Genomic DNA, 27,737 nt, shown 5'->3' with positions numbered 1-27,737 from the left:
AGTCATTTCATGCTGAAATGATAATGTGTTTTATAGGGTGGGTTAAGTAAAATGTATTGTTTGAATCAATTTCACTTCTTTTAACTACTTACATTGTGGCTACAAGAAAATTTAAAATTATATGTGCAGCTTACACTATGTATCTACTGAACATCACTGGTTTAATCTTTCGTCTTAGTGAGAAGCTAACTTTGAGGCTTTAAGAAACATCGGTCTGTAGCTTCTAGTAAAATGCAGACCAAGTAGAGTTCGTATGTTTTGAACAACGTCACTTCACAGTCTTTGTTTTTCTACAGTACCGACAATGGTGATTCTTCCAGATTTGGGGGTGTGCAGTTGGTCTGCCCCTCCTGAGAGAATGTCACTATACTCTGTCCCTCTCCAGTTCGTTCCAGTTAATTTTGGAGCATGCTGGTGGCTCCCACCAGTTGTCTGTGCCCTCTTTATGTTCATCCTGGCACATCCTGGCGACTGTCCTCTGGCCGCTGAGGGTTAATCATCGTGTTGAGCTCAGTAATGCTGCACAGGGCACAGCACTGAGGGGCTCACCTCGGTGATCACAGGCCCAGCCGTGTATCTGGGTCCCTCGGGGCCCGCGTGTGACTTTAATGTCACCTCAGGAAGCAAATGCAAGAATTAGGCTATGATTTCTCCAGGGATCCAAAGAGAAAGGCGCGGAATTTGCAGATTTTGGCCCAAAGCCAAGGCATCTGCCTTCGTTGCTGGCAAAGCTGCCCGGAGTTCAGAGCTTCGCTGGACCAGCCCTGCCGAGCACTCGCGTTCAGGTGGAGGTCTTGCTGGGCTGCCTGTTCACCCATTGCCAGGGTGTTTCCTCATTGCATGATATATTCAAGTCCTTGAACCTGAGTTGAAAATAAAGTACAGCTTTTTTTTTTTCAAGTTCATCTATTATATACAGAAGAGCCCTGGTGAACTTAAGCTACAAATAACATTTGTCCTGAAAGATTGCTTTTCACTTGTGCCTTTCCCATGGCGTGTTCTTTACTTCCTGGTGTTCACAATTGCAGGCTGGCTGAGAGGAAAGAACTATGTATTTATCACACTTGACTTTGTCCTGAAAACTGCCTGTGGAAGGCAGGTTTGTGCTTGCTTTAAATGTAAGTTCCATTTTGTTCCCTGAGCCTTTTCGCTCTGATATTCTGTGACATTCTAGCACCTGAGAGGTTACTCCTGCCCCTCAAAGACCCTCCACTTTACTGAGAAGGTGTTTCTTTGTTGAGTAAAACCTGTTGTGAACTATTGGTGCATAGACAGGGGCTCAGAACCTTATCCATTTTTCCCCTCTTTCCTGAATTTTAATTTTTCCTCTAATGCAAGGAAACTCTTGAAACTCTCTGTTCCCTTGCAGTGTTAGGACTCAGGCGGTGGACAGGGGAAGGGAAAACCCTCCTTTGGGCTCTCTGACAAGCCTCTGCCAGAGCCTCCTGTCCGGGTTCCAGTCCAGGAAATCAGGCAGTGACCTGGGGCTCCGTCCAGGAGGGGAGCCTTCGCCAGGTAGTTGGGCCAACAAGGGACGAGGATCAGAAACAAGACGCAGCAGCTGCAGGCTGAGAGAACTGGTGCCACCCGAAGAAGCAGGGATCCACTTGGCCCCACGGCCCCCCCTTCTTGCTCCAGTGTGAAAAGGAGTGAACGTGTTGGATTGTTCACATACTGGCGTGTGCTGGGCCATGGGTGCTGGTTACTCACGGGTGTCTGCTGACCCAGTGTCTCATTCTGAGCCCAGTCCACTTTGAGAGCCGTGCTGGGCTGGAAGGATATGCAGGGAGGAGAAGGTGCGGCTCCTTGTGCCGCAGCACTGGACCTCCTCTTCCAGAGTCACACAAGTGCGGTCTCGCCTCTCACCCGCCTCAGAACTCCCAAGCGTTAGGGAACGGCCGTCATCGTCTGTCCCCGGTCACTTGCCGTTGATCTCTGAAGACTGGCTCTTGAGCGCCTGTGGTTTTCACTGCTCTGTCCTTCCAGGAGGAGGAATGAACATGTTTACTAATCTCTGCTTCCAAAATTTTCTCAGCCTTAATGCCTCAAGTTCTGCACAACTCCCCAGTCCAAGCAACTTAAATTTCCATACATTTCAAATGGAAGAGACATGCCTGTTGAGGGGAAATGTCTGTTTGTTTGATTGTGAATGATAAGATACTTAAGAATTGAAGCGTGGCTGTGAGTCTTAAGTCCCCAGGTCAGCCAGGAGGGGCTCCGTAGTCCCCGAGAGCACTGCCGGGTCCCAGGTGTCCGGAAGCATGGCTGGCATTGGCGGTCCGATGGGAGTACTTGCACTTGGTGAGCACTGGGCTGCTTTTGTCCCCCTGGCTGATGCGGGAGGTGGCAGGAAGGGAACTAAGCGAACAAGAAGTACAATTGCACAGCTCGTTCTTCAAGGAGATACTTTTGGGGCTGAAACTGGCCTCCAGTGTGAACACCGTGTGGTTGAAAAAACTCCATTCCATGGGAAAGGCGGGTTTGGGGGGCTGCCATCGGGCAGCCTTGGTGTCAGGCGTCTCCTAGTCCCTCTCTGGCTGCCCCCCACAGCATTTCAGTCACAGGTGGCGCCCAGATGGCAGGCACATTAAGCAGAAGGTGGACTCAGCTCATGGTTTATGGCTCCTGCCACCTGCCACCACATCAGAATCTCTGGGGTCAGGGCCTGGACCTGGAGGTTTCATGTCTGGGCCCCAGCGGGTCCAGCATGCAACCGGATCGAGAAGCCCTGGCCCCCACACCCCTGTGTGTGATCCCTGATCGACTGCTGATACAGGATCACGGAATTATCTTTAATCTCTTAGAAAATCCGAGGGATTTTCCCATCCTACTGCCTCACTTGGAAAGCTGTCACTTTTCTCCACTTGCTTAGTCTTCGTCACAGAAGGTAAACAGGAATATCAGGAATGTTTATACTTTCCACAAGGCCGCGTCAAAATATCCCTGTTTTTGTGCTACCCTGGACTGAGGAAGTAGGTCAGCTGTCCTCTTTCTTCGCAGCCAGAACCACCACACGTGCTAGTGTTTGAGAGTTTAGCGCCGGGGTTCAGGTGCTAACCCAGCAAGCATCCTGGAGCAGTGCAAGGGCCCTGGGCAGGCAGCAGTGCCCAAAGTTGGTGGTGATGGGGTGGAAGGTGGTACACATAGCACTGTCTCGGTCAGTAACCTGGGCAGAGGAGTATCTGTGCTTCCTGCCGGGTGCGTGTCTGAAGTGCATCGTGGCAGTCTTTTGACTGTATTCGCCTTTTTTTAAGAATGAGACAAGAGTCCATCATCAGTCTTAAGGAGGCCCTGCCATCGTGCTCACAGCTGGTTCATTGCATCTGAAAAACTGCCCATGTGACTGTCATGGCACTGCCTGTCGCCTACAGTCTTCCACCGCCCAGCTTGGTACAGTTTGAGTTGAATTTGGAAAGTGGCTTTCAGCCACCACTAAATTGTTTTTTTGCTAAAATTCAGCTTTAAGAGAGGACCTTTCAGTGGTAAGAGTGCCATTTATGGTTGGAGCCTTTAGAAGAGGTGGCGTGTTGAACTTCGCATAGTCTGTGCTTTGTGTCAAGAGGACCCGAGTTCTGATCCATCTTTGTCTTCAGTGACGTTGCAACCCTGGGCCTGAGTAGAGTGGAACGAGGTGACCTCTGAGGTCCTCACCAGCTCTGATGGTTTAAGGCTGTGTTTCTTTTGCGGTCTTTCTGAATAAAGGCCAATTCCAAACCTCCCCCTTCTCCTCGCACTAATCCCTAATGAGGCAACAGGTGGGTTTTTTGCTAGTTCATTGATATATTTAGAAGACAATACCCGCTTAGGGACTTACCCTTAACCTCTCTGAAAGTTGTTTATGGTTATACAGTTTTTTTGTTTCTAGGATGGTGTAGAGGTCAGTACTTGAAGAAGTTAAAAAGCATGATTTTTTTTCGCTCCGAGTTGTTCGTTAGAACAACAAGGGAACAAAAACATGAGAAATAAAATTTCTTGCTTGCTGGTCACTTGGGCCTCTACACCCAGGGGCTTTCATTGAACACACCACACTGACTGAAAACGATGTTCCCGAAATAATCCTCCCCCACTTCCGGTTTCCCACACCACCCGCAGAAAGTGGGCACCGTCGGGATCAGGTCTCCTTCTTGACCAGACTGGCTGTCGTCATAAAAGAGAAGGACTTATCTTTCATAAAAGCAGTGATACGTGATTGTTATCACTGAAGTGGAGCATTTCCTTTAATCCAAGTTAAAATTAGGAAAGTGAGAGATTTTCATGAGAAACTACCTGAAATGTAGGTTTTTCTCCGGGCGGCCTCCTTGTCGCCCTTGGAGCTCTCTACCAAGGTTCTCCTGTCCATCCTTCTCTCTGCCTGAATGTTTGACTCTCCACTGGACTGTCCAACCAACTTCTTTAAACCTGTTATATTCAAATTCCCTCTCCCACCACCTCCCCAGAAGTCAGTGGAAATGGCCCAACGTATCCCCCAGGAGACAGCTAAGATGCTTGAGACTCTCTTCACTGCCCTCCACATTTTCTTTCTAACTGTGCTCACATACACATAATGTAGAATTTACCATCATAACCACTGTGAAGTGCACACATCAGTGGCATCAGGTACACGCACACTGTTGTGTTCTGTCCACCCACAGCTGTCTGCATCTTCCCAGCTGAAAAGCTTCCCCACTGAGCACTCACTCCCCACCCCTACCTGTAGCCCCTGCAACCACCGTTCTCCTCTGTCTCTGTGAACTTGACTCCTCTCAGGACTTCATCAGTGGAATCACACAGTGTTTGTGGTTTTGTGTCTGACTTACTTCACTTCGCAAAATGTCCTCCAGGTTCATCCGTGCTGGAACCTGTGTCAGAATTTCTTTCTGTTTTAAGGCTGAATAATATTCCACATGTGGATAGGTTATATTCTGTTATCCATTCATCTGCTGATGGATGCTGGGGCTGCTTCCACCTTTTGGCTATTGTGAGTAACGCCAGTAAATCCCTCTTCAAATCACTGCTTTCAGTGCTTTGGGGTGTATACTCAGGGGTGGAATCACTGGATCGTATGGTAGTTCTATTTTTACTTTTTCAAGCATGCCCACCACACTTGCTACCTTTGTCTGAATAATACATTTCAAGCATCTTCTCTTTTCTCCATCACCACGTTGCCTCTTCCCACCAGATCTCCTGCCTCCCTTCTCACCCTCTTATTGCAGCTGAAACACAAATCTGGTCATACTGTGCACCTGTTTACACCTCTTCAGTGACTTGCTTTTGGTCACAGAATAAAATCCCAGCTTCCTAACACGTCCTCCACAGCCTTGCACCTCACACTCGTGTGCACAGGGGCACACACACCCTTTCTCCCCTTGGTGTGGGTCAGCAAGTAACAGGGTGGGGGGATCTTACCCCCTCGCCCCTACCTGACACTCCTGTCCTTCCTCACCAAATAAACAATGAAAAATCCTAAAGGAAAAAAAACTGAATGTACCCAGTAAGTCTGTGGAGGTGAGGGTGTAATTAACAGGTGTTTCAACACAAGAGCTAACATCGGGGTAACCTAAGAAGGTCCCTGCGAGATGAGCTCCAGGGACCACTGAAGATGCAGGAGGAGCCGCATAGGAACTCGCTGAAAGTCCGTTAAAACATTTTAACAGGTGTGGGGGTGCAGTTATCGTGCTAAACTTACAGCTGTGATGGGGGAGTACAGGGGACAGAGCCTGTATACAACACGGTTGCCGGGGACGTAGGGCCTCCTCCCACAGCCGTCGTGGAAAGGGGGACCCTGAGTGGGGGGCTGTCTCAGCAGGGGTGCTCGTGGGCACACGAGTGCAGGTCAGCATAATCCGTCCTGTCCAGTTCTGTTCTTTTACTTCGAAGATACACAGGACGTGTGGATACACTCCCTGGGGCCGTTACTCACAGCTGTGTGGAAGGGACACACCACTGGTTCCAGGGGTTGCTCCTCAGAATCACACATCATTTCTTAGAGCGAGGGACTCTGCTGCGGTCCCGGGGCCTGGAGGGTATAAGCTCCATGTCTGAGTCTGGGGTAATGACCACTGGCACAGCCACTGTGCAAGCATAAAATTAGGGCGTGTTTCCCTTAGGGCCCGGGTTGCAGTGCGTCTGAGCCCCTCTCGCCGTCCCTCCAGGGCTGTTGTCCTCACCTGGCCCTTCAGCCTCCCCATCCCGTCCTGTGAGGTGGGGACTCTGCCCCTTTGCTAGTGGCACCCCCCGCCGCCCGCCCCTCACTCCCGTGTCCCTGGGTCTCATGCCGTACAGATGAGACCAGGTGGCAGGACTCACCAGAGGTTCCAGACAGTGGAAGGGGTGGAGTTGGCAGGCCCAGGCCCAGGCCACCCTGCCTGGCTTCCCAGCCTGTGCCGTCTTCAGGGTTGAGCTGGGCCCCGACCCCCGGGTGGACTTTAAAGCTGTTTTCCTGCTCAGAATACAAGCAGTTACTAAGATTGCTCTCTCTCGTCCAGACCACCTTCTCAGTTCCCAGGACAGCGTCAGCCCAGCCCAGCAGAGGAGGGGGAGCCTGGCCTCGCGGGGCTGGGGCCTCGTCCTTTCCCCTCATCACCCCTACCCAGGAAAGCAGCAGCTCTGTGGAGAGTCAGGTGTTTCTCCGCCTTCACTAGAAGCCTGTGTGACCGAAGAGCGAGCTCCAGGCCTCCTGCATTTCCCCAAGGATACCTTCCCCAAGGATACCGGGGGTGGCTTGATGTAGATCTGTCCAGCCCGAGTATCATCCTTCTCAAATCATGAAACCCTCTGTCCCAAGGATGCGTCTAGGTCTCTAACTCTTAGGACTGCTTATGGCTTTTAAATGCCCTAATATGTTTTTGGAAAACAGAAGGCATTAAAAAGGCTTTAGTAATATTGAAATTTTTAGTTGAATATGTTGTGATTCTGGTATATTTAGACATTGGCTTAATTACTGCTGTTAATCAGAAAACACACCCACCCCAGGAGCACCAGTGCATAGATCTTTCAAACCTGTGTCTGCCCACACATTCTTTAAGTATATGTATAATGGAAGATCTATATACTTCGAAAAATTAGCTTGGGAAAGAGCACTTTTTAGTCTGTTTGAGCAGCTGCTAATGTCAATCCCTGTGGGAAGGAAAACTGAGGAACGTGGAGTTGCACAAGAACAAAGACTCTGTCCCTCTCCTGAGCCCTGTGGACCCAGGGCCGTATGGTCAGCCCGAGACCTGTGATTAAGGAGCGTTTTCTGCACAGTGTGTAATTACAGAGCTGCACAAGTGGGCCATGCCTGTGCTGAATGCTTCACTTGGAGGTATTTTCACATTCCAACTTTACAGTAAAGTGTTTATTAAAACAGGAAAAAGGCTGTGAGCAGGCATTGACACCATCCGTATTAGATGATCACAAAATTATATATATAGCAAAGCTGTAAACAATGAATGAGAAAACCGTCTTCCCACACTTGATTTCAGCAGCCATGACACAGTGTTTAGGGAAAGCTATGTAATCGGGAGGGGAGATCACCACGAAAACAGAAGTGCGTCTCGTTCAGGGTGACTCACGGCCCGGCAGGGGCGGCTGCAGGTCCCGGGTGGAGGTGTCTGCTCCCCACCCTTCTGTGGACTCCACTGTTTTAACTGTCTCCTTTCTGTCGTATGTTCATATCAGACTTTGCTGTTTATTAGACAATCCAGGGTTTCTCTTTTAAATGTATTCACTCTACTTGGCACCTGTGGAAGCTGTAAGAAATTACATGGCAGGGATGTTTGGTGAGAGGTCGTTCAAAAGTACCATGTGCTGGGGTTTTCATTAACTGTTTTGAAAATGAATAAATGCTGTACATGGAGGGGAACAATTGTTACATTTCAGTCCAAATAAGTGGGCATCTACTAGATTGTGGCTCTGGGGACACCTGATTATACAACACCCAAGCACCCACGGAGAAGATGTGCCAGAAAACCACAGAAAGAGCGTTTGATTTTTGCTTCTGTGTTCCTTTCTCTGTTCCAAGAAGCATGAGATGATTGGGTGATTATTTTGCGTTCCTAGAGCTAACTTTCCCATCGGCAGTTAGATTTGACTGTAGATCCTGGCAGCTGAGCTGCCACGGGCAAGGAGAGGCGGAAATACCCTGGAGACCCCGGCCGATGCTGCAGCAGCGGGCCCTGCGAGCTTCTGAATCACGTATCCCTGGCCAAATCTGACAGAAGCCGTGGTACCTACCCCAGGGAAATGTACACAAGTACACAGCTTTTGCATACAACTTCAGCGACCCCCACATTCAGATCTTCCTTGCTATAGAAGGGAAGAAATGACAAATTTTAAAACTTATTTTTAAATATTTCATGTGGTTCAAAACCAAGAGGTATATAAACTGAGAAATCTGTTTGCCATAGTCTTATTGTCCGGGTAGAGATCCCATTTTCATTCATTCCCAGCTCCACATCTGATACTCTGTTAGGCGCGTACAGACGTGTATTCACTCCTCCTTTCGTGTTTTTATGTAAAAGGCAGTGTATCTTGCCCCTGGCTTTTTCACGCTGCCGTATCTTTTAGAAACTGCTTTCGTACAGAGAGAGGTGGATGCCTCATTGTTTTTTACGGACCTCCAGGACTTCACATGTGCACACAACTCAGGTTATTAACTAGTGTGTGGCGGAGCCCCTGGGTTGCTTCTGGTCTGCTGCTGCTGTAAACGGGGTCACAGCCCAACCCTCTGTGTGTCCGTCTTTTCATTCATATGCAAGCCTGTCTGTACTATGGAATTCTGCAGGATTGATGAATTGAAGGGTAAATGCATTTGGAAAATCAACTTTTGAAGAAGGATCACCTGAATCTTAAATTAACTACATCAGAAAAAAATCACAGTAAATGTGCTATTTAATGACGTTAGCTTTTATGTACTTTTCTCATCTTTATCAGATTTGAGCTATACCGATCACCTGGAGTTCTCTAATTTCATCTTGCACATTTAGGGAAAAAATAATTCACCCCTTTGAATAAGGTCACTCTTTAAAATCATTCATATAAATTGCATCGTAAGCTTCCGGTGACTCCTGTGAGGTGAGCTTTTGATGGACGTTTTCCCACAGAGCTCTGCACGGGAGCGTGCAGTGAAATATTAACGTGAATAGTATTTCACCTTTTTTCATGCAGTGTCTGCATTTGTATTATAGACTCAGTCAAAGGGGTGCAAATTAGGAGTTCGGCCCTAAATGTAGAGTGGTGGCAGTTTCAAAGAATGAGTAACTTCCCTCAGCATGTGTATAAAAATAGCTTTTTGTGGTGCCACTGTTTTGCCTTCCATCCATGCAAGGCTTCTTATGAATCCAGACCACACTGTCACCTGTGAGAAACACACTCACAAGACAGTGCTGGCTGTAGTTTTTGTAATGGGCTTTAAAGTCTCTGTGTACTCTCTGTATTTTCTAGGATTCACCTTCTCATCGCAAATATTTCACAATGAATTTTGAAAAATTCTGTTTTTAAAACCCTCCCCAATCTAACTTTTTTCGTCCTTTACTGACACCCTGAAAGGATTTGGTGGGGGGGTGTGGAGGTCAGTCAGTGGGGTAAAGAGGCTGATCTTTGAACTCTCACCCCCACAGCTAGCTCTGTCTAGGAGAAGGTTCTGGCTGCCTTCCTGGCATTCTGTGAGGACTAGAGCGGGGCTACCCTGGAGTCTTCTGAGACACTTCCGTGCTTGGGCCTTCAAGGCGTGTTATCGTGTGGTCTAACTGGCTGCGGTGCTTTGCACAGCGTGGTCATTCCACAAGGCTGACTATTCAAGGGCGCTGTCATTTTCCCCCAAAGTTTTCAGCCAAGCTCAGGACGGGGGGCCCAGCATGTTTATTGTCTGAAGGGCCCTTGCAAACATTTGAGAAGATGGTAAATAGGCTCACGCGCCTTGGCTGCGCTGCGAGACAGCTCTGGAATCTCTGTGTCCTTCTCCATTGTCATGCCTGCAGCCCTGTGTGTTCAGTTGCATCCTTTTCTTCCCCTACCCCTTCTTCTGAGTCTGTAGAACTTTGAACTTACTAGAAGGAAAGAATATTTAAGTTCTGTTCTTAGAGATAGGTCAGTTTCCTGCTTTCTCAAAACTAACGAGAGCATTTATGCCCCAGATTATGGAGCAGATGGGTGTCAGTTGGGATGGAGGGTGCCTTGGTCATCTCGGGCGGCCGTAACAAGATCCCACAGACTGCATGGCGTAAACAGCTCTCCTAGTCCTGGAAGCTCGAGGTCCAAGATCAGTGTCGGCAGGGCTGGTTTCTCCTGAGGCCTCTCTCCTTGGCTTGCAGACGGCCGCCTCCTTGCTTGTCCTCGCATGCTTCTGCCTCTGTGTGTACCCCGGGGTCTCTCATGTATCCAGATTTCCTGTTCTTACAAGGACACCAGTCAGATTAGGACGCACCCTAATAGCTTCGTTGCAACCTGATCACCGTTTCAAGACCCTGTCTATGGATCTGGTTACATTCTGAGGTACTGGGGGTTAGGACTTGAACATTATAATTGGGGGGAGGGCGGGCACAATCACCGCACAGCAGAGGGACTGCCAGAGCCTCAGGAGAGTAACAGCAGTGACAGGAGATGTCGAGGGCTGGCGGCGTGCCAGGCACTGTGCTGCTTCTCTAAACGTTTAATCCTCAAGAGGCCCCGATGCCAGCGTATACCATTATCATCCCTATTTTATGGTAAGAACATGGAGACACAGGAATTAACTTGACCGGGCTTGGTAGGTGATGGAAAAGGGGATTCTAAAAGCAGCAGTCAGACCTCAGGCTCCAGTTCCCAACCACTGCGCATCTGCTCCCTTTACACTGACAAGGGAATGATGCTCTGCATTTACATGTGTGTTCAGCAGCCACGTGCGTGGAAGGAGCCTGTGGTCCGGAGGGAAGCTGTAGCCTCTGGAGACAGACTGAGTTGCCCAAGGCAGCCCTCATTTGTGGAAGAGCTGATTACAGAAGCCGCTTTCCCAGGTCCACCACACTTGAGACCACTTGCCCGCCTGCAACTGAGGTCATTCCTAAGGGCTTCCCATCCCCGCCTCCCGCCACGTCCAGTAGTCACTTCCTCTGAAAAGAGAAACCTTCAGAACGTTGACACTATTTTCAGTTCTGATTTGACATGAGTCTTCTGTTTTCACTTATGATATGGTAATTCCCACTGCTTTCCATCACCCGAAGGAGCTGCCTTAATGGAAATCTGTCCCTTTTCCTTCTCCTCTTCCTCCTGCCGGAGTCAGGCACAGAACTTGACCCTCAGTGGTGTTGTTGTGAGTGAATGAATGGAAGAACCAATCACAAGAGTCAAAACAAAACAAAAAATTTTTTATCAATTTACATCTGGAAGTAAAACTTTTCTTCTCCACAACCCATATCCCCCTTCTCTTCCTCAGCTTCTGACTGCCCCCCCACCAGCCACCCGAATCAAAATCTGCCCCTTGGCTATCCTTGGAAGAGCTGGGGAGATAAGCTTCCTGTCAGGTCCACCCTCCCTGGGTAAGCCTGTGTCCTCGCCCTCTGAAGCATCACAGATTTGGGACATGACAGGCACGTGTGGGCCGCCAGGAGTTGGCGACCTTGCTCTAATTTTTTGAGCACTATTGTTTTTGTTAGGATTTTGGGGAATACTCTTGTGGAGTTACCATCTCATATTGCCATTCTGCAAATAATCCACATGCTGATGCAAACAGAGTGTCACGTGGTGAGTTACAGTGAAGTGGGAAAAAGGAGTCCTTGAATGTTGGTTTTGTTCAAGTTAGAGAAAAACTCACATCGTCTGTGAAAAGATAGTAAGTAAAGCAATGAAAAGGAGCCTATCGGATTTTTGGCACCCAGATGAAGGGTCTGAACGCCTCAATAAAGGTGCTTTTGTGGGTCGGCAACTGTGCCAGAAGGCGGCAGGAAATAACGTGCTGAATGGGGCCCTCAGAAGCAGGATTCAGTCCTGCGTCCGCTCCCTCCGGAGCAGGAGGTGTTATCTGCGGGGTAGGAAACTGGACAAAACGTCCTCCGAACAGGGGTATCTTTGTGCGTGGAACCTGAGAACCTCCATCCCGGCGGCGCAGCTGTGCTGAGGCCAGCGCCGTGGGCACGCCGCGCAGAGGGAAGTGGGGCTGGGGCCGGGGGGCAGGTCAGGAGGCAGCCCGGAGCCGCCGTCCGTCCGTCCGTCCGTCCGCGGGGAGGGCTGGGCTGCTCCAGCCCGTCAGCAGCCGCGCCTGCTCCTCCAAGTAGCTGGGTTTCAGGACCAGCTGGAAGGGAGGCAACTAAAAGTTTATCAGGATCGTTGACAGTGCTTCAAGTCTCAAGGAAACACTGTTACGTTTTAAAGGAAATTATAAATAATGTTCCTAAGAGTTGTGCCCTTGAGTTTCCATCTCAAAATGTGGCTGCCGTTGTTTTCCGGATCCCGTCTTTGGCTTATAAGATATTGAGGACCTTTTCATTCAGCATTAACTAAGTGTCTAATTACTATGTTTGCTTCCTCTTCAGAAAGTGCTGTAATCTTAATAGAAAGACTTTAGGTGCTTTGGCATCTGAATTTTAATTTTACAAACAGCTTTAAGTATAATTTTAGTCCTGATTTAATAAAGCACCATTTATTTGTATATAGATCTTCTTCACTGATGTGGGTTTTGTTTTGTTTTGTTTTGTTTTGAGACCTCCTTTGGCCAAAATGATCTTATGTTTTTGGACAGATTAATTATAGGCACTAGAATGTTGAGGTTCTCATTTTAAATATTTGAGGAATAATTATCACAAGAAAAACTTACATGAAAGGTGATATTGGAGGTCGTTGATTTTGACCAAATTTCTTCTCAATCAATTTAAATGAAAGTACCTTTATTTTCATGAGAATGAGATTGACTAATATAAATTTGCCCACAATTGTGCAAAGAATGATTTTTCTGTTTCTTCAGTATATTTTTTTAATAAATCAAAGATACCTTTATTCACAGGTCATTAATTTGCCTAATATGTTTTTTCTCCATAGAAGTTCTCTAACTTTGCCTACTTTTCTCTGGTATCTTTTTTCACATTCTCAATTTCTTTTTATATAACGTATCAATTATTTTTAAAAAAACTTTTTATTTAAACATCATTTTAGATCTTAGAGGGAAGGTGCAGCCCTGAGGCAGCACCGTTAACCAGGACACAGACCTGATTTTGGATTTTGCTTTAGTGTCTTTTTTTCTGGCTCTGGATCCAATCCAGGACCCACTTCATATTTAGTCTCCTCCAGTCTACTGTGTTCTTCCTCTGCTTTGGTTTTTCATGAACTTGACACTGTTGAGGTATTAGTCATCCTTTATTTTGTAAGATGTCCCCCCACCAATTAGTTTATTTGATGTTTTCTCGTGATTCAATGGTGCTTACACATTTGGGGCAAGAATACCACAAAAATGAAGCTGTGCCCTACTCAGTGCATCCTGTGCAAGGTGGGGGCCGCAGGGGGACCTGGACATGCCTGGTGGTGGCGACCTTGAACACCCGGTTAAAGCAGTGTCTGCAGATTCCCCTACTGAAGTTACTGGTTTTCTGTTTGTAATTAATAAACACCTTGTGGGAGATGTGCTGAAACTATGCGAATGTTCTCTCTCCTCTTGCCTCTCCCCACTCGTCTTAGCAGCCATCCCTGCAACAGCTATTACAGTGGAGTTTGCCTACTGGTGGTTTTCTGTTTTCCTCATCCCTTTTAAATTTATTCGTTAGAATTCTGTCAGGAAGAGTGATCCCTCTGCCTTATGTATGTATGTATGTATGTATGTATGTATGTCAGTATGGAGTCATGGAGATTTATTTTATTCTGTGAGTCATTGTCCAATACTGTCATGTATTTTGTTGTTCAAATTGTTCCAGCTTTGGCCTTTAGGGGTGTCTTCAGGTCAGCTTCTGTGTACTCAGGACACACCCGCCATGTTGTTTTTGGAGCACTTCCTTGCTTGCTGACAATACGGAATGCTCCCAGCTCATCTGATGTTTTCCTTGCCTCAGCCCTGGATCATCTGTTCCTTTAGGTCTTCTCAGCAGACACATCTGTTTACCTACCCATGTGTGCACATGTGTCTATGGTCACGTTCTGTCTCCCTCACCCCACGTGTGTATATGTGTGTGTACACACACACACACACACACGTGTATATACACTGTGTACGTAAGTTCATACCACCTGATACCTGTGATTCCTGTCCTACAGCACAGCGTTCATTCTGGCCCTCCTCTGCCTTGCCTTACTTGTAACCTTTTTCTCTGACAGTGAGACACCTGCATCTTGTTATCCAAAATATATTTGCTTATTTGTTCAACCCTAGTCTAGAACCCATTTTTCCCCTCTTTGGAAATTAAGTATTCTCTTTCCCTAAAATGACTTGGCTTTGAGAGTCTCAAGTCTGCCTTTTCTCGTTGCCAACCCATGACACAAATTTAGGACTCTTTTTGTCTTTGGTTTCACAGTATACAATCAAAATGCCGTTTCTCAGAGTCACTTAGTGAATGTTCTTCTTCCCCACCCTCTTCAGTGTGGTTATGTTTTCCCTGGTGCCTCAGCGAGGTTCATTTACTACTGGGTTTACCTTGCGTTTGAGCCCCCCCCCCCATCCTAGTTGATCTTAATTACTTATTTTGGGCTCTGTGAAACGTAACTGTGGTTAAAAGAGTCAACACGCAATTTCCATACAACAGATACATCTCATTTTCTCTTCCCAGCACCCCTTGCTGTTTGGTCCTCACAGACAAACCTTGGGTAATGTCTTTAAACACTGTCTTTGGCAGTGTGTCTTCTGTTTTCTTTGTGATCCTTTTAATTATACGGTCAGCCATCAAATGAAAGTATCAGAAATAACCCCAAAAAACAAAGTTTCTTGTTTTCCTTCACAAACTCCACTTTTTAGGTGTATCTCCTGTTTTGCCAAATGCCTAAAATGTTTGTCTTTGGCCCACCGCGTTTAGTCAGTTTCCATGTCTGTCTGCTTTCCTTGCGGAAGCTCACCTGCATCAGTCCTAACTGGGCTCACTGTCCTCTTCCTCTCAGGGGTCCCACATGGTTTCCTGACCACCTTCCCAACTTTACGGTGTTCTCACACTGCAGACGCCCCTGCCCCCCATCCTGGAGCTTCCTACTTGCTTCCTGACTGCTCATGGCGCATGACCACCTCTTTTACAACCTCTCGAGTTACCTGAAGTCACAGCCTCTGTTCTCACCACCAGTCCTTCCCACTCTCTTGGCCAGGGTTCCTGCAAGCTTTTCTTCTCGGGGTCAGCCGGGGTCACCCTTGGGTCTTTCTCACCTGAACCTGGCCCAGACTCTTAGGGCAGAGACCCGGTCATACCGCCAAGGGAGAAACAAGCCTTAGATTCAAAACTTATTCCCTGGAAACATTGCTGGTTGTTCGGACTGTCTTCCTTCTCCCTTTGCCCCGCCTTCTCTCCCATCCCTTTCACTTACCGACATCAGCTCTTTGGCTGGTTCCATGATTGTCCATCCAGGGATTTGATTATCGTTGCTTCCAGGTGGGGGCCATGTGGTGCCTTTACTTGATATAACTTATCTTTACTACTTCCCTATAAAGTGCCACATTACATAGTAAACACTCTGTAAGCTCATACTTTCATGACTAGAGGAAGGAGGGGATGAGAAAAGCCTCCTTCCTTCCTTCCTTCCTTCCTGCCATGCCACATTTCTCTGACAGATGTGAACTTCAAATTTGAAGAGGGCAGTCACTGGGAAATGTCTCCCATTTCTTAGCCAAAATTATTTTATTCATTTTTCAGCATCATTCCCTTCCTCTTAAGGCGAGAACGTGTATTACACATAAAGTGATTAATTTCCCTGACAGCTCTTTTTTTTTTTTCAGACTTTTAAATTAATGACCCTTGCTTGGCAGTCTGTATTCTTGGAAAGGGACAAAGTAAAATATTTAATAAAAGTTGTAGTAAATGAAACCCTAGAATGTCAGTTAACTTGATTTCCTTTAGGACAATTTTTACTGCTTTTTTTTGCCAAGAAGAGAGAAGGTTATTTATTTGGTAATAAAGTTTTCTTTTCTTGCATAAAAAAGTGCTCTGTGCAGAATTCTGCCTCTTGCTTGGTCCTGGCGTTAAGTACACCATCTGGATCTGTCCTGGGACCATTTATAAAGAAAAACAACCTTATGCTTTGCTTTTGGTCTTTTAAGAAGAATATGAGGCCTAATGTGGGCCTATAAATGCCAAATCCCGCTTTGTAGCAGTTTGTTTGGGGAGGTATCATAGTGCTGGAGACAGCTCTCTGGGAGCGCCCTGGATTTATTCCCTTCTTGTTTTTTCATAGTTGTTAATTGTCTGAAACTGAGAAAGCAACTAGAAGTCTATGCTATTTGCACATTATTCACTTAGAGAATTTTTTAATTTATTTTGCAGTAAGTGGGGGAAGGGAGAACCCAAGTTTAACTTTTTTTTTTAACAAAGGAACTAAAAAAACAACATTTTTCTTAGCAAAGCAATAAAGCAACACAAATAAAATTGTTTATACTATTAGGTTAGATAAAGGAGAAATGAGAATTACTAATAAAAAGAACTCAGGAAGATAGTGCATGATTTTGTTCGGGTAAGTGTAGGCTTCAACAAATAGCACCCCCTTAGGTAACTTAGGGCTGTGTTACCATTTTAGATACGTACAGAATATTCCAGGTGACTGCCTCAAAGCAGGAGCTAGCCATCAAAGTCGAGTTTAGAGAGCACTGTGTATGTTTCTCGAATTAATTAGAAACAGAGGGAGGGAGTGTGTCCACTTACCATAGAACTTGAAACGTCAGACTTCGTGACTGTTAAACAATGGATGTTCCCCTAAGAAGCCATTGTGCTGTGTGAGACAAGGGAGAGAACACGTGGAAACTTGCAAGGAAAGAGTAAGAATTTGTGTAGGCTAAAGAAAATGCCCGATTTCTGAAGAGGACAGAAATAAGCTTTTCAGAGGCTTTACTAAGAATGTCCTTACAAATCACAAGTGTGGATATTTATTTTCACTTGTATGGCTGCTTCTTGTAAAGAAGAACGAAGATATGTTTTTAATAAGCGAGGAGGGGCATTGTAGCTCAGTGATGTAACCAGCTGGCTGGAGACCGAATTACGTTCCTTTTTGTTATCAAGTCACATCAGGAGGCACTGCTTGCTGTATGTCTCCGAGAAGACCTCCGTCCAAGTGCGCACAAAGCCCAAGTCAGAGAGCCTGGCGAGGGGAGGGCGCCCACCACTTGACGTCTCACTGAGTCAGGAAATCACAGCCCCGGCTGGCGGAGGAGAGGAGAAACATCTGGCTCCCAGCGCGCCCTCAGAATTTCCTTGAGCTCCAATTAGAGTCACTGTGGTAGAAAGTAATCCACGGCGTCTGATCTTCCCACACGTGCAGCCCACTGGAAGGCAGTGCTCGCAGCCGGGAGAGGGAGCGGCCACGCTTCCCCCCAGCCTGCCTCTGAGCACTCGGGGCTCCGGCTCCGGCTTTGCTGAGGAAGGGGTCCCTCTGGCTGCCGCAGGCGGAGGGAGGCTTGGGATTCGGAGCCTTTGGCCTCAAGTTGGCTCGGCCGCACCATGCCAAACGGAATTAAACCCCCCGATCCCCTGGACTCGCTGTCGCCCGTCGTCGGCTCAGCCTACCGTAGCGGCGGGCAGCCCGGCACCTGCAAGTACTGGATCCTCGACCTAGGTACACACACCCCAGCCCCGGCTCCCACCAGCCTGCTCTCCCGGGCCTGTTTCCTTCCAGGTGGCCGCAGGGTGCTTGTCGTGGGCTTGGAAACAGACATGTCTTGTGCTTTTACTGCTGAAACGTATTGTCTGCTGACCATTTTGTCAGAGGGGCTGCTGGGGGAGGTTTTGTGGGGGCCCTCTCGGAAAGGCCTGAGAAATGGGGCGCTGTGCTCTGTACGGTGATGTGTTGATTGATTGCTTGGTTGTAAGGTGTTCTTAGTATCTGGGATTGCTTTCGATGACCCCGTTTTTCCTGTAAGTGCCATGTAAACAGTCTAAAGTCATCTGTGCTAGAAATTGCCTTCTTATGGTCTCATGTCTGTCATTTTCAGGTTTAATCTTGTTTAGCGTTTTTCAGACTGTTCGGGTGTCCTGCATGTATATTTAGTTTCTCTGGTTCCTTCTCTTTAGAACTGCAGCCATGTAATAAGATAACGTGAAGTTACATGCAGGGAAGGGTCTCCCAGTAACCACCAGTCTGTTTCAGGGGAGTGTGTGTCCCGGCTCTGGTTTATACACAGAACTAGAGTCAAAACAAGAAAACACGATTCCTGCAAAGGTCATCTGAGAAGCAGAATTCCACTTTGAGGAAAAGGCAATAGGATAGAGGAGAGTGAAGCTAGGGAAGGAATTAGGTGTGTGGGTCCCACAGACCCCTGCCCTGCAACGCCCCAGAGGAGGCTAGCTTTCCAGCTGTAACCTTTGACATCTGTCCAGACTGTACAGCCACTGAGATGAGTTTCTCCCAGGCTGTCTTCTGCCTTCCAGACGGGATGGCTTCTACCAGAACTTTGGTCCTGAGCTAGTGTGCTTTTAATGTTTGCCGTCACTCTCTCGTCTGCATGTGTACTTAGAAGTGGACAGCAAGCGGGAGGGAGTCCAGGGGATCTGGCCAGACCTTCAGGGCACTCTGTGTATTGTGAGCTCAGTGGACATGGAGGAGGTGGAGGGACCCACCAAAGGAGAGGGGATCTGAGGAAGGAGGAGGCAGAGGTTTGCTGTCAGCATCTGAAGGGGCCGGGGTACTGTTACGTGTGTGTGCGTGAAGTACCAGAGGGAAACAACAGGATTATCTTCGAATAATGTGCCCCGAAGGAGGTGTCAGCTGTGTGAAAATTGAATTTGTTGGTGTCAGGGTGGTTTTTGATCATACTCCTCATATTTTTTTTATCACAAAGCTATCAGAGCATTTGTAAGTCTCTGACCGTGACTTTTATCATATTTATATTAATTAAATTGTTCAAGAATGGCCTCCCTTTCTGGAGGGGTCTAAGTTGGGCAGGTCCGCTAGTGATGCTATGTGCTAGGAATTCCACACTGGGTGGGGGGGCGGAAGCAGATGATCTGTAAGAGCTCTTTACACAAAACAATAACTTCTGTGCAGTGAAAAGAGCAATTGATAATGTCAAAAATCTGACTTAAAATCTCAGCCACCCAGTAGCTCTGGGTCCCAAGTAAATCGCCTTCTCTCTCTGAACTTCAGTTCTTTGTGTGCAGAATGGGAATAACAGTAGAGCACCCCCTCAGCATATCATGAACATCCCCAAGGTTTAGACGGAAATATTTTAATGAGCAATTTTGCTGAGAAGTCATGGGTTTTAGAAAGAGATGGCTTTCTTCTTATAGAGGGAATTTTGAATCTCAGCAGTATTTTAGGTCCTTAGGAATTCCTCTAAAGGGACATTATTAAACTAACTTTTTAAATACAGGAAGTTCTTTATTATAATTTTTGGTTTCCCCTAGATATATTTTTATTCTAGTAACTCTCAGACTATAATGGAAACTCCAGGTGTTGTTATTCAAGCTGTCACTCAAAATTTGTAAGCTAACGCAAATTTGGAAAGAAATAGATGTCCAGTGCAATTTTCATGGGAAAAAAAATCTGATCTCCTCACAGTAAAACTCCACTTAGATCTTTTTTTCTGAGGAAACATGACATCCATCTCTTTTCAAACTTTCATAGTAATTCCCAGACAATTTCCTGAATGCCACATTATATCAAAGTGCTATTTTAATAATGCATTCTAGTTCCAATTACTCAGTTGATTATGGGCACATTTATATGCATCAGATTGGAAAAGGAAAAGTTGATTCTGAGTAATATCCAACAAATGAATCCCAAAGTAACTTTAAAATACCCAGTAAATCATAGACAGTGATTGCAAAGCCTGTCTTCATACCCACACACACTCTGGGGGTTCATTTGTTGGATCACCTTGGGAAAAGGCTGTTTTTCTGCTTTCTGGCGTATCCAGTGGGGCATTCTCCTTGTCCAGATGTGAATCAGTCCTGTTGGAATAATCTGCAGGAGAGCCGTTTTATTTGCAGATGTCGCCATTTGCAATAACTCACACAGCCATAAGCCCCAAGAGTTTACTGCTGAGCAGTTGTAGGGGAAAGAACCCAAGAAACGGTAAGGTCAAGAAGGACTATAAATTATCTTTTCAGAGGGTTGCAATGGGAGGGCCCATTTATACTGATAAGAGAGTGGGACCGTTGAGTTGGTTCTTATCCTGAAATAAGCAGACCCTTTTATTGGACACATGGAATCTATTCCAGTGCTGTACATATTCCCCTGACTAAGGAAAAACATAAAGCAGTGATCCGCCTTAACACTGAACAGATCCAGAGTGAACTGTGCCTTAACATCCTTCTCGAACTCTCTCCACGTCTTCTTTGTTCTTTTTTTGATGAGGAGTGTGGATTCTCACCAGTGCAGTTTTTGTTTTTATAAATTAAAGGAAAACACTTGACAGACTAAATGCAGGAATGTGAGCCTGTTCTAAAAGTATGCAAAGAGGTTAACAGCGGGGCCCAGGTCACGTCAAGGATGCCCGTGCACAGGCCGTTCAGCTTCCTGTCAGTAAATGAGGGACCAACCCCCCAAGAAGTACTCAGCACCGTGTTGTCTGGTTTCAGCCATGAAGACTGATGGTTTCACACAAGTTACTGTGCAAACTAAATTCTGTCTCTCATCTTTCTTGATCTCTAAGTATTTTTAAATGGATCACAGTTTAAAACATAGTGCACGTGGAGACACAATGGGCCTAGTGTGTGGCTCTGGAAGTCAGAGCACGAGTGCTCCTTGCCTGGCCTCTCCGCTTCCAGGCTGAGCCAGATCCCTGTTAATCTCGCTTAACTGCAGGCACCTCACCTGCAGGAGAAAACCAAGAAGAGTATGCTTTCCAGAAATTGCATTAAAGGTTATTTCTCTTCTTTTTAAGCAAACCGCAATTACAAAATTTTGATTCATTTTCTCACTTTTCACTAATCAAAGATGTATTTGGCTCTCTGAGCTCATGATGACAATTTCTGAGGGAAAAAAAAGTGTTATATGTTGAATTTCTATATCTATATTTCAGCCAGAAAGTGTAAAGAAACCTCAAGTTATTTGGCCTTACTTAGGGGTGACTACAGACATTTTGAACTATTAGAACTTTTTGAAGTTAATATTAAAAATAGACCAAAAAGTTCCCTCAGAGTGCCCCAGAGGTCCCAGAATGGGGGCCTCCAGGCCAGATGACCTTTCCTCTCTCCAGGCAGGACCAGGCTGCCCCTGCCTTAGCTGTAATCCCCCTTTGATATGTGCTCTTTCTAAGTATAACCCTTCAGCTAGGCCTCGTGGGGAACACAAATTTATGGCTTTTTATTCTGCAGAATTTCCTCCAGGTGCTCCACGTTGGCCTGGGGGTGGGAGCAAGTCCACAAAGCCAGCACAGTCTGCCTGGGGGTCAGTCCCCGGGGCCCCGAACTTCCTCTCCTGTCCCCCAGGGCCGGGGGAGCGTGGGCAGCCTCTGCAGCCCAGATGCGCCCTGTCAGTCCATGCAGCTCTCACATAGAAGTGGACAAACTCGGACAGAGTATACCCGCCCGAAGCATAGCCAGTGTTTCTCTGAAACTAGATGCCGGTTGTTTAAAAAAAGAGGCTTCACAGACAAGTGGAGCAGCAAAGGGGGAGATAATAATGCCCATAGGCAACCCCTGATAGTGTTTGGACAGGTTTTTAGTCTTTTTCTATGAAAAATGATGCCTCTTTTATTTATACTTCAATCCTGTCCATTGTCCATGTTCTCAAATGCACCGTTGAAGAAAGTTTCTGTTGTTACATCTTGTTAACAGTAATAACAATTCATGCTGGACCCATACTGGGAAGACTGGAGTTCTTCCTCTAAGGATACAGCCACTGAGAAGCATCTGAGACCAAGTACGTCGCCCTCAGGCAACCCCCTCCTTCCTCTTTTATCTCCTAAAGCTGATGGATTATTTTAAGAAGTGGCCCAGTGGCCAAAAGCACATGCGGAGTTGAGTAAGAGTCTTTAATAGCAAGAAGGGAACGTACTCATTATGACGTAGAACTGAAAATGGAAGATTTTTCCCTTTGTCTCTCTCCAGCTGAAAAGGAAGGCACACTGGGCGTCTGGGTCCTGCTCCTCCCCCGCCCCCGTGCGGAGGCTGCCCTCCTGGTCTGCGGCAACGGCAGTGCCGATCCAGCACACGGGGCACTAATTAAAGCCAAGGACAGGATTTGTGCCGTTAATTGGCGTTCATAGCAGAGGCGTTCTTTTCATTCTCTTTGTCTCTGAGCCGGCTTTGTTCCTTCCTGGAATAACTCCAGGCCTCCCTTCCTTCCTTCCTCTCGCTGCAGTTACTCAGCTGCTCAAATCACACCAATGTGGGCACGATGCTAACAGGACACCCTATGGACAGGAGTGCGGGGGATGCTGAGAAAGCTGCCCTGGCCTCACTCCCTCATCCTGAGACACATCATAGGTGGAGATTTCACCTCCCATGTTGGATACGTGAATAACTCCAAGGACAGTTGCTCCCACCCTCTTTGTTTTTGTGTTTTGGCTTTTGTTGTGGTGGTGTTACGGTGTTAGTATGTGATATCCTGGGAAGGGAGTGGGCGTCCTCAGGAAATTACAAAACAATAATTTGAAAAATTAAAGTCAGTGCCATTCAGTTCTTGTAGGGGAGTTGGGGGTCAAGCTGTCATAACATCAGAGCTAAAGTTACGGGATGGCAGGGCTTAACCCTCTGCGCGCTTGGGAGTGGATGGTGGGTGTGAAATGCACACACACAGTGGGGCTTTCCGCCTGGCCGTGTGGTTAACTTTTTAATCCCATTTTCAAGTGCTTAGCTTTCATTAGGGCAGCGTTTTGCTTTTGATACAGGTGTTACTCAAATATAATTGTGAGGGGAATTCCTAACTAGTGACGGCTTTTTGGTGCTCTGATTTGAACCAAATGGCAGGGACCCTGGCATATAATGTGCTAGATGTTTGCTCTGTGGTTCAGGTGTGTAGGGGGTAAGAATCGTCCATTTCCTCGTTCTCCACAGCTGCAACTGTTTCTAAACTAATATTCTATCCCTTGAGACTGAAAGTTCAGCTGACCTGCCGGGTAGATGACGTGAAGAGTGATAGTGCTTGGCAAGCTGATTGCAGAACATTCCAAGGCCGGCTTTTGTTTCCTGATGCTCCATGTGTGTAGGGCTCTATGAATGACACTCGGCTCTAAGAAAACCTTTACAAGTTCTCATGGTTTATAGCATGTTTTGGTTAAATACGTTCTTGTGTAATTCATGCATTTTCTGGAATGTAGGAAAAAGACTTACATGTTGGCATTCTGAATCTGGCCTTAGTTAAAATAGTAAATGTATGTATGAATGAAGAGAAATCTGTCACCACCTGAAATAAATCAATCACACAGTTTAAACGTGCAGAATGTTCCTTTAAACCATTTTGCAGGGGAGTGTCTGCGTGTCTCCTGCCTCACTTAGAGACATGTTCAATTTTTTTAAATCTGCAGATTTCCTCCTGAAAAGAGTGTTTGGTTTTCTCTTTAGGAAGGTGGGCTAAGTTACTTTCTTTTTTTCAACCATATGACGATACTGACCAAAAGCATCAATACCCATCATGAAGAACACAGTTCCAGATGCCAGCCTCCTTCAAATAAGGTGAGAGCGTTCACTTACCGACACTGTGTGTGTGAGACACCAGGAACGATTTTGCCTGCAGGCTGAGCATTCGTGTGTCTTAGCAGTTTTAAGACCTCTGAGCAGGACCAGATGGAAGGCACATTCTGTGAGCACCGTGTGACTGCTTCTTTCCTCCCCAGTTAACTTCGTGTTCCCTTAAAAGATGATTGTCTATTCAGGGCAATAATAAATACTGTATTGCCTTGGAAATTGCTTCCCAGATGGAAGGAAGAATCAAGAACCCACCATTTTATCACAGAGAAAACCTCATTATCCTGAAGTCAGCAGTGTACTAAATACTAAGTAATCTAAAAAGGCATGAAATTTTTTTTTAACAATTCTTCTTGGTGTAGGTGATATCTTTGGAAAGGACAGCCATTTGACTCTTGGAGGAAACAGAGGATCTCAGTCCCTGAGAAAGCCAAACAGACAGAGGAGCCTTCAGGAATTTTTCTGGTTTCTAAGCATTGTAGGCCAACCTGAGCGAGAGCACAGGTCGCAGGATGTCGTGAATTGCCCACGTGGCAGTGCTGGGGTAGCTGGGTGGTGACACCGGTGCCCTCTCCTGCAGAGTCCCCACGGAGGCAGCCTGGTCTTGGGCCGATGTCTTGTGTTTAATCCCATAAGAAGGGACGTGAAGCCAGGTGAGATGTCAAGGGACTTTCTTTCCCCCACCCCCACCCCTGCGCCCACCCCTGCCCTCACTGGGTGTCAGGCTGGCGTCATCCGTCACTTCCGCTGCCTGGGGCTTCTGTAGAGTGGGGCCACAGCTGGATTCAGGTGGGCGGCGGGGCCACTCCTGGCTGGAGAACTTTCCATGTGAGGGCTGGTGCTGACCCGCCTTTCACCCTTCACATTACCCCCAGCAGATGGATGGATGGCTGGATGCAAAAGGAGCCCGTCCGTCAGGAATGAGGGGCTGGGCTGGGAGGGTTAGGAAACGTCCCGTCATGTCTGTACCCTGCAAGATCTGTGTGTGTCTTTCTGGTCTCATTTTTATGTTTTTTTATTTGTTTGCTTTTGGAAAAGCATCTTTCTTTCACCCAGCAAGGATTTCTTGAAACATCTGCTTTTGTCCTGGTGTAAAGTTAGGAATGAGCCCAAATCCCCTCCCCGTCCTCGCTGGCAAGATAACCCCTCAGAGATTGCATTTCCCTTTTATGACAGCGTAGATTTTGGGTTGCAGAAAATGCCTGTTCTTGACATCTCCCAAGAAATATATTTCAAGAGCTAGTTTACATTTTAAAAAAAGAAAGAAAAACAGAGAAAATGGCCCTGTCATTCCAAGGAGACAGGAATATGGGCTCGAAACTCTGCTCAAACAAAGCCAGTGTTTGTCTCAAGTAGAGAAGGATCCCATGAAAAGTAAGCCCCAGCTTAAAATCAGGGTTAAAAAGAAGAGAACTTTCTGACATCGTAGCGGTGTTTTCTGACAGTGTGGTTTTAACCACATGAGGATGTCTGCGCCGGGCCAGCAAGTGACACAGATGCTCCTGGTTCTCCCCGTGTCCCCCCGGGAGGGGTGTCACACAGCAGGTCACACCACAGCAGCAGGAGGGGGATCTCATCAGGCCCTCCATCTTTGCTTGGGGATCCATTTTGTCCCTTGTCACTGGGGCTGCCCTCTCCCGGCGTTCTGTTCACAAGGCGTGGCAGCCACCAAGGTCATCTTTTCCTGGAATTCAACAACAGCCTGGTTAAAAACCGTCGCCCGCCTCCCAGCTGCAGATCTGCCCGTACCCAGAGCGTTCCTGGTCCCAGAAATGAGCCAGGTCCAATTTTGTTCAGGGCATGGTAACTCAGTTCTCTAGGCTTGTATTAAATTCCTTCCATTGATCCAGACTAGCCCATGCTTTCTGTTATCCATTCTCAATAATAGCCCTTTCCTCCTCATTTCATTTCTGGGGTGGTTTCAGCTTTCCACTTTAGCAATATGTGATACCCTGTTCTTCTGATTAGCCAAGCAGAGGCTTATTGTCATCTGCTTTCGTCTTTATTTCTTCACATTTCCTTATTGGAAGTTCAAGTGGTGAAATTCAAATGGAGAAAGACCTTTAAAATCTGATGGGTTCAACTGGAAATTCTGGCAGGTTAGCATCTCTTCTCACAAGAATGAATTTGAGAAGAAAAATGATGCTTGAAGTTCTGCATTTGTTGACATAGCCACATTTTCCAAAGACTGTGTCATGTTTTAGGTGTTTCCAAAAACCGCAGTGGGACTAAATAGCATTTAGAGATTCCCAGAGCCTCTTGCATGTGCACCTTCTGCTTGCAGGTTCTGTTAGGTTGGAGGTTACAAGCCTCGCATCTCTAGCGCCCCTCAGGTTAGGTGCTGGTGAGATGACATTCTCTGTGCAGGACCCGACTCCCAAGACTAGTGCCCCGAACGGGGCAGCTGCTCTGTGCAGGCCCACACAGCCTGCTTTCAGCCTTCCCAAGGAAGAAGAGCCTTTGCTTCTAACTGAGTCCTAGTCGAGTGTGTTTTAATCGATATCCGTGATTACTTCGTTGTGTTCTTCCATTCACAGTTCCGGGAGGTGCCTGCCAGGGAACTCTCCCGGGTGGTTCCTGGAAGGGGGCTGCACAGGGAACAGTCAATGTGTGGGTCGTTTATGTGCATTTTCTCAGGCGGCTGAGACCATGTGTTCTTCATTACAGCGTGAGCCGTGGCCATGCTGTGCTGGACCTCTGGTTAAATCTAGGGATTATTAAAAAAAAAAAAAAAGGCTGGGGAATTTATCTCTTTCACATTTTCTGTGCTTACTTCATATATGAAAGCAAAGTTCACATTTCTGCATTGAGGACGCACTGCACCAAATTGCGACGTATGTAAAACTTGCTTTTAATACTCTTGCGCCACATTTTCAGTCATTGCCGTCCCACATCTGTGCTCAGAGCCTCTGTACAGCTCCTAACTTTTTTAAGAGATTGTTTTTTGTGTTAACGTGCATTTGCTGTGACAGTGACAGGCTGGAGTAAAAGAACCCTGGACCACCTGAACCTGAGCATGTGCAGAGGAGCAGGTAACTCACTGAGGGTGCAGGTCTGGTCCACGCCTGTGTCTCAGCTGCTGATGCTTCTTTATTGCACTGAGACAGATGAAGACCCACGGACTCTCAGAGACAGAAGATGAGTGAGGTGACTGGGATGAAAAATTAGGAGTCTAGCAAGAAGTTTCCAGATACTTACAAATAGAATAGAGATTTAAATTTGGGAAAACATTATAAAAAGCCTGGCTCTAATATTGTAACCCACCAAAAGTGTAGCCATATCACAAGGCAGTCAGTTTCTTCTTCTTGGTCACCTAAAATTACGTAAAATTCTCCAAGTAGTACCCCGGCTTCGTCTCACTCCTCATTGTCCTAAACGAATCCGCCTGGCCTGCCCAGGCGACTGCAGTCACTGTGGAAAACAAAGAGAAGCTGTGATCCCTAGAAACGCATCTGGAAGAAGAATTTAGGATGAGCTCACTTTTATGTGATTTTCAAGAGCATTTCCAATGTGTTATTGTTTTTTTTATTATTATTCCAAAAAAAACTACCTTGATCCCCAAAGCAGGGAATTAAAATCTTGTTTGAAAAATATAGAGAGAGAGGATCATTTACTCAGAACATTTTGCTCTAGACTATTTTAACCAACCCAGTCAACAATCATAAATGCATGCTTATTCTTTCTTTGCTGTGTAAGTAATTGATAGATCTGATTTCCACGTGTACATTACAGCCTTCCTGGTACAGCAGAAGGACTTCCTAAATAAAACATGACTTGCTGCGTCAAATTCTTAAGACAGGTTTCAGAAGCAGCCGTTGGCCACGTGTACCTGATTAAAACCCTGACTGGTCTGTTCTAAAACAGTCGGATGGCATTGTTTTCTGACATTGGAAGCAGCTGCCCCAAAGTGTGCTTGAATTCTCTCTAGCACATAGCAATAACTGCTAAATAAACATTCAAGTCCTTGCAGCTGGAATTGTAAATTAGGACTTTGCTTTGGGAGCGTGCAGAACTCTGGGTTCAAGATGACCGTGCCAGGACATCTTGATACAAACTCCAAGCAAGTTA

General features: G+C 46.6%; 1 protein-coding gene across 3 annotated transcripts in view; it reads left to right on the top strand.

Moving 5' to 3' along the window:
- The window catches only part of TRIO (trio Rho guanine nucleotide exchange factor), a 330,020-nt gene that overhangs the window by 255,592 nt on the left and 46,691 nt on the right, over positions 1-27,737 (top strand). The window lies entirely within an intron of this gene.

This window comes from Vicugna pacos, chromosome 3 (assembly GCF_048564905.1).
Source record: "Vicugna pacos chromosome 3, VicPac4, whole genome shotgun sequence".
In the NCBI taxonomy this organism is placed as follows: domain Eukaryota; kingdom Metazoa; phylum Chordata; class Mammalia; order Artiodactyla; family Camelidae; genus Vicugna; species Vicugna pacos.
The sequence above is the reverse complement of the archived record's forward strand: the minus strand, read 5'-3'. Positions and strand labels throughout refer to the sequence as shown.